The 12138-nt window shown below is 52.3% G+C and overlaps 1 long non-coding RNA gene and 1 pseudogene across 1 annotated transcript in view; one reads left to right on the top strand and one right to left on the bottom strand.

Moving 5' to 3' along the window:
• Nucleotides 1–5550: 5550 nt before the first annotated feature.
• Nucleotides 5551–6897, bottom strand: LOC105712586 (tubulin alpha-1C chain-like; annotated as a pseudogene).
• Nucleotides 6898–9732: 2835 nt separating this feature from the next.
• Nucleotides 9733–12138, top strand: part of LOC135276394 (uncharacterized) — a 45778-nt gene continuing 43372 nt past the window's right edge. Inside the window, exon 1 of the long non-coding RNA XR_010343933.1 lies at nucleotides 9733–9819. This is a non-coding gene — a long non-coding RNA (uncharacterized LOC135276394). The remainder of the gene's footprint in view (nucleotides 9820–12138) is intronic.

Below are 12138 nucleotides of genomic sequence, written 5' to 3' on the forward strand. Positions count from 1 at the left end.
CCCTTTTGTCCCAGATCAAAGGCAAGCCACGTGTCATCTAACTGTTACCTTCCATGTCCTGCTTTTAGCAGATTCTGTGGTGTTTTTAACCACTCAGTTGTGAGAGGTGGTGGTTGTGGAGGGCGCTTTCTTCCGCTGGCCTCTGCGCCTTACGTCCTGCCTTAGCAGAGACAAGGTCAGCATGGAGAGGAAAATATCTCCACTGATGTGGGACCTGTAGAGGGCTGCTTTTCCCTCAAGTTTCAGCTAGGAGAGGTGGTGTGAAGCAACAAGTGTTGCCACTTTCAAAGAGGCTGTAACAAATTTGTAGCAATGATTAAACAGAGGGGGTTAGAGTCTGGCCCTCTTTTTTTTTCTTTTTATTTTTTGAGACAAGGTTTCACTGTTGCCCAGGCTGGAGTGCAGTGGTACCATCTCGGCTCACTGCACTCTCCAATTCCAAGGCTCAAACCATCCTCTTCCCTCAGCTTCCTGAGTAGCTGGGACTACAGGCACGCACCACCATGCTCATATTTAACCTTTTCATTTTGTAGATCCCGCTCCCGGGGTCTCACGATGTTACCCAGGCTGGTTTTGAAACTTCTGCCTCAGCCTCCCAAAGCGCTGGGATTGATGAGAGTTGTGAGCAGCGAGACAGCCCCTGTTTTCTTAATACCCAGAACAACCTGATGTCTCCTCTCATAGAACGTTATCTATAAAAGCCATTTCAAGTGTCATCACAGGTTATTTCTTTGAAATCACTCTGGTCTCTCTGAACCCTTGGCAGGGCTGTGGAGAAACTCGAGTTTGGGGTGAAGTGAACACTGGCTTCAGCGCCTCCTGCTCCAGTCCTTCAATTCCCCCAGGACCCCCCTGTTCCCTCCCTGGTTCCTCAAAATCTATGGAACTGGCTGTGTTCAAAAGCAAAACAAAGGAACATCACCTCAAGCCTGGGCTTTGTCGGGATCCCGAGTCAGCCCTGCAGGGGAGCCGGGCACGCCCTATTTCCAAAGCTCTGGAGACTCCAGGCCCTCCACATTGGGAACCCCCGACAGGGCAAGTTGGGAAGTCTCGAGGATATGAAGGGGAGTGGAATACTTTGAGTTCAGCCATCTCGTGACAAGCATCCATATTCCACAACCCAAGAGGCTGAGTGTTGGAGAAGAGCCACCCCCACTCCGCGTCATTCTGCTTTCACGTGACAGTTACAGGAAGGAGTAAATGCCCTGTTGCTGCAGCCACCCCCAAAGCCAGGATTCGGGTTCCTAATATGTCAGGCACTTGTGGAAGCCACTAGGGGGCAGTATTGCTAATCCTCTCCTGCTTGCCCCAAAGAGCCCTGTCCCTGCCTCCTTCCCGGCCCAGGTCTCCTATCTCTGCTCTCTGTGTGGCTCTGCTGTTGGAAACTGCTGTGAATTCCCTGGTGGCCCCTTATCAGACGTGTCTGCTGGTTGTCGTTGACACCAGAGGCATTTGAGTGTTTGTCCTTTTGATTTCTACAGAATCCTCGACACTCAAAACCACCTTAGACGTGGCCTGTCTCCCAATCCTTGGTGTCGCTGGGCCACTGCTCTGTCTCATTGCCTCGCTGGCCAGGTGGCCTGCCCACCCCCTAGCAGCGACCCTCTCCCCCTGCCCCCCACACCAGAGCTGCATTTTGATCGCCTCCTTTCCACCCTGTAGGTGAGGGAGGGATTCCTGCACTGGGGATGCGGGATGGTCAGACGCAGCACCCAACCCTGGACACTGGACATGCACAGCGGTTTGTCAGTCGCATCACTCACAGCTTGGGAGGGAGAGCACTGCAGGCCAGGCAGGGCCACACGTGGCAGCAGAGTGAACTGCGGGGTAGTGGGCGGCCGGCTTTGCAGTAACAGGAGGGCGGGGTCCCCCTGGTTCCCACAGGAGGCTGTGATGGGCCCATGTGACTAATGCCTGGGCTGGTCGGGCAGTGAAGCCTGCTGCTCAGGGATAAACAGGAGATGCGCCTGGGGCCATGAGAAGGCCCGGCTGGGGGACCTTGTCCATGGGAGGAGAGCGGGGAGGGGAGCTGCAGTTAGGCCATTCAAGGCCCTTCCAGTTCTAGAGGCTAGGCAGCACCTAATTATTAGCTTTAGACCTTAAACCACAGCCGGTGGGTGGAAGGCTGGCAAGGGAGTTGTCCTTGATGGTGGCAGGTGACCTCAGGCCAGCGAGCCCAGTGAATGTGGGCTTCTCCCCCAAGACAGGGCCACCGGAGTGTGTGGGATGGCACGGAAGGGGTGTGGGAGGTGGGAGTGGAAAGCACATGGACTTTGGAGCTAAAAGAGCGGCTTAATTCTGTCTCAACCGATGAATTGTTGTGGGTCTTTGCACATTTCACTTCATTGACCTTGGTCTCTGTTTTCCTCTCTGTAAAATGGGATGCAGCATTTGCCTGATGGTGTTTGGAAGGACCACCTGAGACAGGTAGTTTCCTTGTTTTTTTTTCTTTTTTTTTTTTTTTGAGACAGTCTTTGTTACCTAGGCTGGAATGCAGTGGCACGATCTCAGCTCACTGCAGTCTCTACCTCCTGGATTCAAGTGATTCTCCTGCCTCAGCCTCCCGAGTAGCTGGGATTACAGCTGCACACCACGCCCGACTAATTTTTGTATTTTTAGTAGAGATGGGGTTTCACCACATTGACCAGGCTAGTCTCGAACTCCTGACCTCGTGATCCACCCACCTCAGCCTCCCAAAGTATTGGGATTACAGGCATGAGCCACTGCGCCCAGCCTAGCTTCCTCTTAAGTTGAGAGTTCCATTTCTCACAGGAGAAATGTAGATTGCTGGGGAGATTCTTAACCACTGTGTCAGTCACGGTTCTACAGGACGTGTGTAGAGAGATTTACTACAAGGAATGGGCCCATGTGATTATCGGGGCTGACAAGTCCAAATCCACAGTGTGGACTGGCAGCCTGAGACCCCCGAGAGCCAGCAGAGCAGAGGAAGGCCAAGGCCATCTACTGGAGAGTGCCCTCGTGCCCAGGGAAGGTCAACTTTTGTTCTAGTCAGGCCTTTAGCAGATTGAGTGAGCCCCACTCACATTATAAAGAGCAACCTGCTTCCTCAGAGTTCATGAATCTAAGTGTTAATTTCTCCAAAACACCCTCCAAGTTGACGCACAAAATCAACCCGCGCCCAGGCCAGCGCTAGGAATTGGGAATTGAGAATGCGTGTGGCCTGGTGGGCTGACCGAGTCTAGACTCCAAACAGCTGTGGGTCTGGATCCTGAATCCATGGGCAATCTGGCCTCCCATTTAGTACAATACCCTCTTTCCCTCCGAATTTTTTCATCTACAAAATGAGAATAGTCTGAGGATATCAACAAAACACCATGCTCTGAGAACCTCTAATAACAATTCAGGAACTCTTCAAACAGTGGTAAGCTGTTTTTTTTTTTCCTGTGAGCAGTAACAACACAAGGCATTTGTGAGTTGACAGGTAGCTGAATCAGCACGACACAGGTTCTCGGCCATCACATGGTTTAAAGGCTATGGATTCCCAGCCAGTGTGCCTGGGCTTGGATCCTGGCTCTGCCAATTGCTGTGTGACCAAGGGTGTGTTGCTGAACCTCTCTGGGCCTTGCTTTTTTCATCTGTAAAATGAGATGACAGAAAGCCCTGGCCTCAGGGTCTTGCAGTGCAGATTAAATGAGTCCCTGTGTGAAGTGCCTGGTGTTGGTGTCCCCTGCAGCGAGCCTCAGAACCCGTCAGCCAGGGTTGCTCCTCTCCAGACCCCGTCACTGTCGCCACCGACCCCCTTGTGGGCACATGTGCTACAGGGGTTTTGGTCTCAACCAATGCTATAGGGCCCCAGCTCATATTGCTCGACCTTTGCCCTGTTGAAAGCTATTAAATTAACATCTCAAAAGCCCTACATGGATGCAGTGGCGAGAGCCTGTAGTCCCAGCTACTCGGGAGGCTGAGCCCAGGAGTTCCAGGCTGCAGTGAGCTATGGTCAAGCCACTGCACTCAAACTTGGGCAACATAGCGAGACTCCATTTCTAAAAAAAACCCAAAAGACCCTTAACCGTTGGGTTTTTTGCTCTTGAGAAGCAGATGTTGGGAGGAAAGTTTCCTTTCGGGGACGGTAGGACTTGTACCATTCACCAACAAAGGAGCAGCTGCCCATGCCGGGCTGGTGGCTGTGGACCACCCTGAGGGATGAGTGAGATGCACGTTCTCGAGATGCAGTCATTACACCATCCCCCGGCCCCCATGGCTGGCCTTGACACCACCAGAGAAGCCCAGGCCAGAGCAGCCTCCAGGGGAGCTGACTCGGGCAGGGTGGGAGCCGTGAAGCAGAGGCAGCTGCAGAAACGTCCAGTGATGTTTGGCACGGCTTCTACAGCGATGCCAGTGCTGAGTGGGGCTCTCATGCACACGGTTGCAAAAAGGCATTTAAAACAACCAATATGTAGAAACGAGCATTTAAAAAACGGCAAGGCTGGGCATGGTGGCTCATGCGTGTAATTCCAGCACTTTGGGAGGCCGAGGCAGGTGGTTTATTTGAGGTCAGGAGTTCAAGACCAGCCTGGCCAACATGGTGAAACCTCATCTCTACTAAAAATACAAAAAAATTAGGCACCATGGCACCCACCTGTCATCCCAGCTACTCAGGAGGCTGAGGCAGGAGAATCACTTGAACCTGGGAGGTGGAGGTTGCAGTGAGCCGAGAATGCGCCACTGCACTGCAGCCTGGTGACAGAGAGAGACTCTGTCTCAAACACAAACAGACAAACAAAAAACACAGCAAGATTCTGTCCACCAAGCCAGCGCGAAATGGAATACTGGAACTCGTGGCTGAGTTTTGGGGCTGCCATAATACATCAATAGTGGCATGAAACAGCAGAAATGTATTCTGTCAATTCTGGAGGCCAGAAGTCCTAAGTCAAGGGGCTGGCAGGGCCTGGTACCTTCCAAAGGCTGCAGGGGAGAACCCTTCCTTGCCTCCTCCAGCTTCTGCCGGCTTCTCGTCTTTCCTGGCTTGAAGCCCTGTCCCTCCAGCCTCTGCCTCTGTCTTTCACCGCCTTCTCCCGTCTTCCCATCTTCTTCCTTCCCTTCTCTTCTAAGGACACTTGCCATTGGTTTTGGAGTCCACTCTGGTTCAGGATAGCTCAAGATTTTTTTTTTTACAGAGTCTCGCTCCGTTGCCCAGGCTGGAGTGCAGTGATGCGATCTCGGCTCACTGCAACCTCTGTCTCCTGGGTGCAAGTGATTCTCCTGCCTCAGCCCCCCGAGTAGCTGGGATTACAGGCATGTGCCACCACACCTGGCTAATTTTTTATATTTTTGGTAGAGACGGATTTTTACCATGTTGACCTGGCTGGTCTTGAACTCTTGACCTCAGGTGATCCACCTGCCTTGGCCTCCCAAATTGCTGGGATTACAGGTGTGAGCCACCGTGCGTAGCCTCAAGATTCTTTTTGTTTGTTTGTTTGTTTTTTGGAAACATCACTTTTATTGACAATTTAGGGCCATAATGGACAGGTCCACAAAACAAAAATAAAACAATTCTAAGACAATGGAGTGTAAAATACAGCACACAAGTTAATACTCTTCACCCTCATCCTCTTCCTCGGCACTATCCGCTCCAACCTCCTCATAATCCTTCTCAAGGGCAGCCATGTCCTCACGGGCCTCTGAAAACTCTCCTTCCTCCATCCCCTCACCCACGTACCAGTGAACAAAGGCACGCTTGGCATACACCAGGTCAAACTTGTGGTCCAGGTGAGCCCAGGCCTTGGCAACGGCTGTGGTGTTGCTCAGCATGCACGCAGCTCTCTACTTTGGCCAGGTCTCCACCAGGCAGCACAGTGGGAGGCTGGTAGTTGATGCCAACTTTGAAGCCTGTGGGGCACCAATCCACAAACTGGATGCTGCGCTTGGTCTTGATGGTGGCGACGGCAGCATTGACATCTTTGGGAACCACGTCACCACAGTACAACAGGCAGCAAGCCATGTATTTACCATGGCGAGGGTCACATTTCACCATCTGGTTGGCTGGCTCAAAGCAAGCATTGGTGATCTCTGCTACAGTAAGCTGTTCATGGTAGGCTTTCTCAGCAGAGATGACAGGGGCATATGTGGCCAGAGGGAAGTGGATGCGGGGAAAGGGCACCAGGTTGATCTGGAATTCTGTCAGGTCAACATTCAGGGCTCCATCAAATCTCAGGGAAGGAGTGATGGAGGACACGATCTGGCTAATAAGGCGGTTAAGGTTAGTGTAGGTTGGGCACTCAATATCGAGGTTTCTACGACAGATGTCATAGATGGCCTATTGTCTACCATGAAGGCACAATCAGAGTGCTCCAGGGTGGTGTGGGTGGTGAGGATGGAGTTGTAGGGCTCAACTACAGCTGTGGAAACCTGGGGCGCCGGGTAGATGGAGAACTCCAGCTTGGACCTCTTGCCATAATCAACTGAGAGCCGTTCCATGAGCAGGGAGGTGAACCCAGAACCAGTTCCCCCACAAAGCTGTGGAAAACCAAGAAGCCCTGGAGACCGGTGCACTGGTCAGCCAGCTTGCGAATTCGGTCCAACACGAGGTCAATGATCTCCTTGCCGATGGTGTAGTGCCCTTGGGCATAGTTATTGGCAGCATCTTCCTTGCCTGTGGTGAGCTACTCAGGGTGGAAGAGCTGGCGGTAGGTGCCAGTTCGAACTTCATCAATGACCATGGGTTCCAGGTCTACAAACACTACCCAGGGCATGTGCTTGCCAGCGCCCGTCTCACTGAAGAAGGTGTTGAAGGAGTCATCACCACCCCCCAATCGTCTTGTCACTTGGCATCTGGCCATCGGGCTGGATGCCATGTTCCAGGCAGTAGAGCTCCCAGTAGGCATTGCCAATCTGGACACCAGCCTGGCCAACATGGATGGAGATGCATTCACGCATGACTGGAACTTAAAGGGGTCTGCGGCACTGAAGGAGGCGAATGGAGGGCGACAGGATCTCCCACTAACAGACTATCAAGGAGTCCGGGGGAGAAGTAGTCAGCCTCAAGATTCTTAACTAATTGATATGGTGCGGCTGTGTTCCCACCCAAATCTCATCTTCAATTGTAGCTCCCATGATCCACACCTGTCATGGGAGGGACCTGGTGGGAGGTAATTGAATTATGGGGGCGGTCCTCCCTCCCCCTCACCGTGCTGATCTCGTGATAGTGAGTAAGTCTCACGAGATCTGATGGTTTTATAAAGGGCAGTTCCCCTGCAGATGCTCGCTAACCTGCCACTGTATACGACATGACTTTGCTCCTCTTCGCCTTCTGCTGTGATTGTGAAGCCTCCCCAGCCATCTGGAACTGTGAGTCCATGAAACCTTTTTCTTTATAAATTACCCAGTCTCGGATATTTCTTCATAGCAGTATGGAAATGGACGAATACACTAATTATATTTGCAAAGGTGTGATTTCCAAATTAGGTCACATTCTTAGGTTTCAGATTGACCCAAAATTTGGGGGGACAGGATTCAACCCTCTACACTATCCCATGAGATGGGCCTGTGAGGGGGCTGGCTGGAAGATGGACAGTGGTTTCACAACATACGGCAGCTAAACCCAAGCAACCAGGTAATTACCCAGTAATTACAGAAATGCAACATGTCCTTGGAACTGTCCTCAGCTGGATGGGCACGGCCCCTCTGAAGTTTCCTTTGCCTTGGCTGGTGCTGGCTGGAGGAGAGGAGGCGACAGTGTGTGGGCAGCCAGGGGGCTGCTGAAGTTAGCCGCACAGCACTGGCGTTAGCTCCCAGATCCTTAGTTCTCGGAGGTATAAGGAAACCGAGGCACAGGGAGCAGAAGAAACTTGCTCATGGTCTTAAACTTGCAGCTAGTAGCTGGGAGCTAGCTGGCTCCAAAGCCTGTGGTCTCACCCGCTCTGATCCTGGCTGGAATCCCATCTTTACCTGGGGAACGTGGGTTTCCCTGGGTGTAGGAGAAGCTCCAGGAGCTCAAGGGAAGCTGGACCAAACTGACTCTATACCTCCTTTTGCACAGATTTTCCTTTCACTAGCAAAAGGGTGAAATGCACTTTGGGAGACTGAGGTGGGAGGATCACTTGGGCCCAGGAGTTCCAGATGAGCCTGGGCAACATAGCAAGACCCCATCTCAGAAAAAAAAGAATGAAAAGACTCTCCACCTGATGGTCCAGTGAAGGTGCTCGGCCTCTGGCTTAGCTTTTTGGAGCTCAGCTCTATCATGAGAGGTTGGACTGGGTCACTGCAGCCCACAGGGGACCACAGAGACAGCTCATGAGAGAGCCTCAGCCTCCCAAGTAGCTGGGACTGTAGGCGCACGCCACCATGCCTGGCTAATGGTTTTGTATTTTTAGTAGAGATAGGGTTTCACTCTGTTGGCCAGGCTGGTCTCAAACTCCTGACCTCGTGATCCACTCACCTCAGCCTTCCAAAGTGTTGGGATTACAGGCGTGAGCACTGCGCCCGGTTCTATCTGCGTTTTAGAAGGAGCTCTCTGGATGTCATGTGGACAGTGAGTTGTGGGTGGAACCCTAGCCTCCCGCGCCATTGTATACCTGCTTGTGCTAGGTTACAAATAGTCCAGGCAGCAGGGACGGGCCTGGGTCAGATGCTGGCTTGGCAGGTGGAGGGATGGGCGCATTTGAGGGGTGCTTTGGAGCTCAAGATGGCAGTCATGACTTTGCTGATGATGTGAAATTCTAGGACTCTGTTATTGGGGAGGCCTTGGAGACTTGAATTTTACAGCCAGAAGCAGCCAACCCAGTGGGATCACCCACATCTGCCCAATTTCCCTGAACTTCCCTTCTTGGTGAAGCCTGGGAAAGGTTGGTTTGTTCAAGGAGCAGACACCAAATTCACTTCCAAGAAAGTAGAGCCCAGGGCCGGGCTCTTTTCCACAAGGGACAGTTTTCACATAATCCACCCTCCTTCCAACGCAGGGGGACCATTCACTAATCGTGGTCATCTCACTCAGCCTCAGCTTGGAGCCCTCTGGCAATTGGGAGCTCACCACTTTGTGAGCTCAGCCCTAGGCAGGCAGCTCCTCCACGTATGGAATCAAAACCCAGCTCTAAGGCCAGGCAGGGTGGCTCATGCCTGTAATCCCAGCGCTTTGGGAGGTGTAGGCAGGCGGATCACGAGGTCAGGTGTTCAAGGCCAGCCTGATCAACATGGTGAAACCCTGTTTCTACTTAAAAAAAAAAAAATACAAAAATTAGTTGGGTGTGGTGGCACACATCTGTGATCCTAGCTATTCAGGAGGCTGAGGCAGGAGAATCGCTTGAACCCGGGAGGCAGAGGTTGCAGTGAGCCAAGATCGCGCCACAGCATTCCAGCCTGGGCCATAGAGCAAGACTCCGTCCCCTCCCCCCGCAAAAAAGATCATGCCACTCTTGTTTTTTCAGGACAGTCACCTCTTTCAGGAAGAGAGGGGACCTCCAAACCTCGAAGTCGCCAAACCGCTGCCCTGCCCTGGGTGGAAGCAACCACTTTGGCAGCAGAGGAAATGCCAGCTTCACGGAGCAGCCTGGCCTGGTCTCGGCTCCGACCTGCGAGTCACTGGCTTATTTTTCTTCTAAGGCCAGGGCTTCGGCTTAGTCAGGGGCTCCTGTTTCCTGGCTGATGAAGCAGGTGGAAGAAACACAATCTGGCCGCACAGAGGCTGCGTGAGGCTCATGACCCTGTGGGGTGACTGCCCGAGCTCAGCGGGTGGGACCCGAAACCACCTCTGGGCACTCCTGAGTCACAGGCACAGGAGCCTTCGCCTCTGCCTTCAGCCTGGCGCTTGGGCTTTTCTGCTCAGAGGCAGGGAACTGTGCAGCTGGAGTTGCATTTTCCAAGGTAACGTGGGTTGTTCTACTGTGGTAAATGACAGGATGGGAAATGGAACCTGGGTCAACATCCCCACCATGTAACTAACACAAGCCTGCCGGGGGTTGGGGGGAGTCAGTTTCTCTGGGCATGTACTTGTTTTTTTTTTTTTTTTTTGAGACAAGGTCTCACTCCTGTCGCCCAGGCTGGAGTACAATGGCACGGTCTCAGCTCACTGTAGCCTTGACAGCCCCGGCCCCAGCAATCCTCCCACCTCAGGCTCACAAATAGCTGGGACTGCAGGCATGTGCCACCACACCCAGCTCATTTTTGCATTTTTTCTAGAGACAGGGTTTTGCTATGTTGCCAGATCAAATGATGTAAAGTGTTGAATTAGGTACCCCCCAGAAAGATATGTTGAAGTCCTCGGCATGCAATGTTATTTTGAAATAAGGAGGTTCTTTACAGATGTAACCAACATAAAATGGCGCACGCTAAAGCAATGTGACTGGTGTCTTTCTAGAACAGGGAGATTTGGACACAGAGAGGTATGGAGTGAGGATGTTGTGGACATACAGGGAGAAGGTGGCACCAAGAAGCCAGGGGACACCCAGGATGCCAGAAGCTGGGAGAGCCTGGAACAGATCCTTCCCTTGCGGAAGGAACCAGCTCTGCCAACACCTTGATTTTGGTTTTGTTTCGTTTCTCAAGACAGAGTCTGGCTCTGTTGCCTAGGCTGGAGTGCAATGGTGCGATCTCGGCTCACTGCAACCTCTGCCTCCCAGATTCAAGCGATTCTCCACCTCCCAAGTTCAAGTGATTCTCTTGCCTCAGCCTTCTCAGTAGCTCACCTCAAGAGATCTGCTTGCCTCAGCCTCCCAAGGTGCTGGGATTACAGGTGTGAGCCACTGTGCCCAGCCTTCCTTTAAAAAAAAATAAAAAGATAGTCTTGGTAAGCGTGGAGTGGGATCTCACTGCGTCTTGACTTGCGTTTTCCTCGTGAGCCAGTGAGCGCGCTGCTGGGCATCTTCGCTGGCCATCTGTACACCTCCTCTTACTGTGTTGGAGTCCCCGGCTCACAGCATCTGGTGTGCTTAGCTCAGTCCCTTTGTTTGGCTGGATGAGTGGGTGGAAAGCCCTGGCCTTGGGCTTCCCTGCTGCTTTCACTCCGTGTAGCCGGTTCATTAGGAGCGTTACAGCAGACCCATCCAGTTGCTTCTCGGTGGGCTTAGAATAAACCTGAATTCCTCACACCGCTCTCATGGATGGCTCCCTCCTCCCACCCACTTCATTTCATTTCTATTTTTTTTTTTTTTTTTTTGAGATGGAGTCTTACTCTGTTACCCAGGCTGGAGTGCAGTGGTGCAATCTCAGCTCACTGCAACCTCTGCCTCCCGGGTTCAAGTGATTCTCCTGCCTCAGCCTCCCGAGTAGCTGGGATTACAGGCGTGCGCCACCACGCCTGGCTAATTTTTATTTTGTATTTTTAGTAGAGATGGGGTTTCACTGTGTTAGCCAAGATGGTCTTGATCTCTTGACCTCATGATCCGTCAGCCTCGGCCTCCCAAAGTGCTGGGATTACAGGCATGAGCCAGTGTGCCCAGCCTTTATTTTTTATTTGAAATGAAATGGAACCAGCCTGTTGCCCCGTGCCTAACAAAAGTTAGACAGCGAAATAGCTGTTGAAGGAAAGAGCTGTTCACAGTGGTAAGAAAGGCACTGTCGTGTGGCTATACAGATGCCAGCTGGGAACTGATAAAACTTGGCTGAAGATCCACATTCTGTGAAGAGAAAACTCGCAAGCTGGAAAATATTAAACCAGTAAGGAACATTTGGTTCTCAAATTGCACCTTGGCCAGAGGATGGGTTGGAATCACTGTCAGAGTTGGACATTTCCCCCTTAAGCTGTTGTGAAAATGGGGTTTTACAGCTCCTGGCTTCTTTCCTGTAGTTACTCATCCCCACACCTATTCACCCCCACAGTCCACCGACCACCTACCCATCCCCCCACCCACCCACCCACCATTCCAACCAGCGCCCACGCACCATGCGCCATCTGCCTACCATCTAACCTCCCATCCCCTCCCGCACCCATGAAGCCAGCAGCCACCCACCCACCCCTGGTGCTTGGGCATGGTTGCGTGGCCCCACGGGAGGCTGAGTATTGCCAGTGAGAGGAGGAGGTTGCTTAGGGCAGCTCCCCTTCAAAGTGTCCAAAGATGAAGGTTACATGTGAATAAAACAATGAAGAGAGACACCTGAGATTTCCTTCTAGACCTGGTGCTTGGGGGACGCAGTAAGGCCCAGCCACAGAGACAGGCTTGGTTATTCCACAGATTAGCCTGTGCA

The sequence above is a fragment of the Aotus nancymaae genome, unplaced genomic scaffold (assembly GCF_030222135.1).
Source record: "Aotus nancymaae isolate 86718 unplaced genomic scaffold, 86718_ANA_hifiasm-v0.15.2.pri h1tg000022l_1, whole genome shotgun sequence".
In the NCBI taxonomy this organism is placed as follows: domain Eukaryota; kingdom Metazoa; phylum Chordata; class Mammalia; order Primates; family Aotidae; genus Aotus; species Aotus nancymaae.